The following is a 5,682-nucleotide window of genomic DNA, read 5'->3' on the forward strand; positions in this document are numbered from 1 at the left end:
AAGGCACTAAGTTTGTGGAAATTTGTTACAGTAGTAATAGGAAACAAAGACAGAGATTATGAGGGGACTACAAACTACCCACATTAAACCACCCCTTTGGACCAAATGAACTAGCGCCTCTTTATTCACAGCCATGCAGTATTCACAATTGTTTTGTGTGTCTTATTCTCTCACTAAACTGAATCATAAGCTCTTGGAGTAACTATGTCCTAAGCTCCTTTACTATTCTTCTGAAGTACCAAGCTCAAAGCTGTCCTAGAGTAGTCACCCCATATTGGACCCAGTCAAGTCTAACAGATGCATCTGGACATGTCTCATGAGTTCAGGGGGTGACTGTATCCAGGTGGTTGTTTGCATATGTGGAATTGTCAAGGGGAAAAGAAGGGCGGTGAAGATGATGTGTGAAGGCGTGGGGCAGGGATGAGTGAAGGGACAGGACGGCGCTCGTCTCTTCTCAGCCAGAACTAATTAATACCTTGGGCTGAGTCCAGTGGAGCTGCAGGCAGAGGCTGCATGGCCCGCTCTCAAGAACTCTGAGATATGGGGCACAAGTGGCCCCTGCCTAGGTGACAAAGCGTGACACTGAGTGAGGGACAGAGTCATTCTCTCCACTTGTGCTCTAAATGCAGGACAGCTCTGGCGCAGTGAGGAATGAGGGGTAGGTAGGCAGTACCATTTGGCGCTTCCTAGAGGACAGACTTGGGATGCCCTTGGACGCCACTTTCCTGGCAGTGAATCAACAGGGACCCCCATGGCAGAGGCAAGGGACAGTCAACATCCAGTGGCAGTTGGGGACAGAAGCAAGTGAAAGGAGTATTTATGAGCACAGGTAAGACACTCCTGTGGACTCCAAGAAATAACTGGAGGAGACTATTGTGTAGACACAGTGGTGGGAAGGAGACAAAGACCTGTTTCAGGTAGGTGAGAGTATGAGCCAGCAAAATAGAAGCTCGTAGTGTTAGTTTAACCTTATTTGTGCCCATGGGTTGGTGAAGCCAGGATCTCTTCAAGTATCAATTAGATTACTGCTTTGAGATTAAATGTATTTAATAATAGAAATGGACTGAAGTGCTCAGAAGCTTCTAGACTAAGATGATTGAGAACCATCTGGAAAGCAGACATTTTGTGTTTTGAAAGCATCAAGCTCAACTGCATGTTGATTTCACCCACGAATTTGCTTATCGGTGCTGGACTCCCTGCTGTCAGTACACTGTGTAAGTCAGGTTCTGGTGTGACAAAGCCGTGGTCTTCTTGTGACCATGGTTTCCCCTGTCCTTAGCACAGCGCCTGACACATAGAGGCATTCCATGAATACTGATATTATCCAGATGAATCCCTACATTAGCTAAGTCAAAGATGCATATTACAGATCCCTTGTTCTTTCTTTAACCTTTTACCTCCAAGAATTGTGGAGTGTATCATGTTTTCAAACCAGCAAGCAAAATTCATCTTCTTCTTCAGCGGGAATTTCAGCTCTGGCCTAGCCATGACGGAGGGAGGATGATGAGATTTTGTGTCTGGGTGAGAGGGTGGGAAATTTGAGCCCAATGTCCTATGCCTTGCCTGTGAGTCTCCATGAAAGCCATTGAGTGACATCTGGCAAAAGTCCCATGAGGCATCCCCACCCTCTTGTGACTTTACCAGTGAGCATTGTCTAGATTCGTAGTTGCCTTGGAACTTTCCTGTGAATCTGATGAGGACACAGGGTGAAACATTCTCGCCTAGAATGGGGACCGTGAGTCCCAGGTCAGGGCCCCAGATCGCTGTCCTTCCGGCCCACTCCACACACTCTCCCAGGGCTTAGGGGAAGCATGAGCAGAGTTAGTATGTATTGCTCTCACAGGGATTTGTGAGTGTCAGAAGGCTTTACTCTAATTGCTCTTGGTTGAAGGATGATACTAGCCCCTGCTGCAAACTTCCCCACAACCTCACGTTTAAGTGTCCAGTCTTGTGAAACTAACTCAGGGAGAGCTTTATTCAATTACTGGGCCTGTATTATGTGAGTGTGAGGTTGCCAAGGAAAAATGAGTCAGAGTAATCCCTTTGCTAGGAGATGAGAAACAAAAAAAGGCTGGCAGACCTTTAATATTTTAATTACCTGCTTCCAGAACAATAAAAAGGGATTCAGATCTTCCACTTACGGTTGTACATTGTTATGATCTCATAAAGTACCTTGAACTGTTTCCTCAAGATGTAAGCCTTAAACTTTTTCCTTTCACCTGTATTCAACTATTCCAAAGATCAGATTTTAGAAAAGTAAGAATTAAATTTTCCTTTAGTGGCTTTAGTTACAAATATTGGAACCAAAGGCAATTTAAACCTTGTTGCTTTCTTAAAAGATTTTTAAGGGTTTTTAAATGCCTCCTGGGAATGACAACTAGAGATAATGTGGGATCCTGGAACAGAAAAAAGGACATTAGGTAAAATCTAAGGAAATTTGAATAAAATATGAAAATTAGTTAATAATAATAATGTATCAATATTGGTTCAGCACTTGTGACAAGTGTATATACCACATTAATGTAAGATGTTAATAACAGGAGAGACTGGGTGTGGGAACTAGATGGGAACTCTGTGCTCTCTTCACAACTTTTCTCTAAGTCTAAAACTATTCTAAAACAAGAAGTTTATTAAAAACAGATGCCTCCTGATCTCATTGATGACTCCTTGAAGATTATGTTTGTGACAACAGCAGAGCTCCAGTGGATAATTTGGGCATCATAATTGGGCTAAACTGAGTACCCATGAAATGGTGTCTAGGTGTGACTTCAGATGAATTCTTGAGAACTCATGGCCCCAGGGAAGATCTGGCTTCCTTAATGACCTTGGAGACCAGGCATTTCAGAGATGCAAATGGGAAATGATCCTTTTATGGGAATGGATCAAAATGGGAAAGGAAAGGCATGAGGGCATATTGTGGGAACAAGTCCTAAGGGGTGTGTGTGTGCGCGTGTGTGTGTTGTCTTCCGTTGTGTGTGTGATGCCTTCCTCATGCTGTTCTGTTGCTCCCTATGTCTAAGAGTGTTTTCTATTTCTCATTTGCTAAGAAACAGTCTCATCTCTTAAACTCTTCAAATTCCACCTCTTTGACAAAACTGTAGTAGTAGGCTGGGGGTATGCATGACAGTTCTTGCCTGCCTCAGACCTATTTTTCTTATAGGGCCATATCAATTTACCATAAAAGAAATTAAAAACAAGCTTTTATAAGCAAATACGTAATCATGCAGAGAGCCCAGTACCCTTCTGTGTTAGATTTTTAAGCTAGTCCAATCAGGCTGTTCTTACCATCCCTGCATTGGAACCATTCTCTTCAGGTTCCCTGAGACTCCCACCCCACAATGTGCCAAATCCAACGGTTCATTTCCTGGTCTTCTTTTGTTGACTTCTCACCAGCATTTGACATGGTTGCCTACTCCCTCCTTCCTGAGCAAAGAACTTTCTGTTCTTCCATGACACCGCATTCTCTTGTTTTTCTTGCTCCTTCAATGGCCGCTCCTTCTCAGTCTCTTTGGCTGGCACCCCCTCTTGTTCCCTGTCATTTTTGCATGCCCCTGGCTCAGGCCTGGCTCTCTACTCTATGTATGTCCACTCCTTTGGTGATTGCATGCTAACGCATGGATTTAAATATTATCTATATGCTGATGATTTAACCAGCTCCCAAACTCTTCCTGGAGCTTCATGCTCATATATCCAGCACCTTACTTGATAGCTCTACCTGAATATCTAACAGACACCTTGAACTTCACTTGTCAAATATACAACTCTTGATTCCCAAGAGAGTTCAGACTACTAGGTAGAGAAGAGATGTCATCGTATCAACATTTTACTGCATCAACGTTTACTGCCCCTCAGCCCTGTGTTCCCAAGGCTAAACTAGCTAAATGTAGAAAATGGTCATTGTTAAGGGGAAATGTACTTTCAAATAAGAAATGTGGGAGACACATGTTTGTTGAAAATTGAATCGGGAACTACATATACATACTTGTTATTGATTAATAATAACATTTAACAAGTGCTTCCTTTGTGCCAGGTACTGTTCAAAGTTACTTACATGTTTTATATCATTTAATCCTTGCAATAATCCTAAAGGTAGATATTATGGTTTCATTTTCATGTCAGAAAATGGAGGCACCGAGAGGTTAAATAACTTGCTCAAGGTCACAGAGCCAGTAGGAAACAGCTAAGCTTTGAACCCAGACAGCCAAATATACTCTAGGGAGTCATGGTGAAAATTACAGTGTTATTTCCCACCCCAGGGTCATGTTCCTACTCAAATGACATTCCCTGCCTCATATTCTATTACCAGACTCTGGTCTTTAACCTAAAGTGTGTATAAAAACCTTATGCTAGAGGAATAGGAAACAAAAGGAATTAAGTGAGTTCTACTATACACAAACGTTTCAGAAACAGTTTTTAAAGAAGGAACGTTTATAAATTACGTTAAAAAATAAAGGCAACACTAGTTGTGCGCTGCTTCTGCTAACATAGGCATGGAATGTGGAACAAAGACGATCTCAGAGAGTGAGCCAATGGGAAGTCTTAACTGAAATATGTAGCTTCTGCACCTTTCCACTTGACACAAATCCTTGTGAGAATTAACTAACCAATGACTGCAAACCCTCAAGCCTTTCCCTTGAATGACTTGGTATGTGCTCAGCTAATTCGATTATTGGGGTTCAAACCTCCAGCTTGGGACAGCTGCCCCTGATCACACACCCATGGAGTTATGTGGTTTGCCTCTTCTCCCCGTTGACACAGAGACACGATCCACTGGACACTGAATTCTACAAGTTATTAGTATAACAGCTCTAAGCAATAAAAATATTGATGTGGAGAAGAAAATTGGGAAAGCCAAGTCAGAAGCTGAAAAGCACTCATTTCCATAAGTACTTTATTGAAAGTGTTATTTTCAGAAAATGTCCAATTTCTGTCGGAAAAATTTAATGAGAAATCTTTTTCCTTTCAAACATATTGCATTACTCAGTCTAAAAATAAAAGTAAAAAACTTCCCAAAGATCGCTCTTTTCATTAAAAAAAATTCAAACACATGAGGTCCAATATTTTTGGTAGTTTTTAAAGACAGGTTTTCATAAATATTATACGCAATTCTTTTGAAACATTTCCTTTCCTCAATATATACCAACACACTTATTGCTAAAAAACTGTCCAAAAACATGTTTATTAAACAATGAAATATATACAAGATTGTGTAAGGACTACTGGTTTCGACTAAAACATCCTCATCATCATACATTTTACTACAGTATTAATCATGTTTTTACACTTTTGAAAAAAAAGACCAATTTTTAAAAAAGTTAACTAACCAATCCAAATGTTAATGCTCACCTAAGAAACTTAGTTTCTTCCTGTCTTCCTATGTTTTCTGCGTAGTGTGTAAAAAAGCAGTGAATACAATATTAGATAAAACAGAGCAAAGAAACAATATAAGCTGATGTTTTGAGTTCCTAGTTTTCTTTGTGAACACCATAAGAAAAAGATATGTGATCTCTTATTTAATTGTTATTTAGCGTTGAAGGCCAACAGGAAAATATAGCCAGATTTTTAAAATAGAAACAAGAAGCTCAGAGTCCACGGAGATGTCTGTTATATAACATTAGCCTAGATGAGTTTATCTATTCAGGGGCTAATGAGAAGACCATTTCATTCTTTGCTTAATGTGCT

Source organism: Diceros bicornis, chromosome 27, assembly GCF_020826845.1.
Source record: "Diceros bicornis minor isolate mBicDic1 chromosome 27, mDicBic1.mat.cur, whole genome shotgun sequence".
In the NCBI taxonomy this organism is placed as follows: Eukaryota; Metazoa; Chordata; class Mammalia; order Perissodactyla; family Rhinocerotidae; genus Diceros; species Diceros bicornis.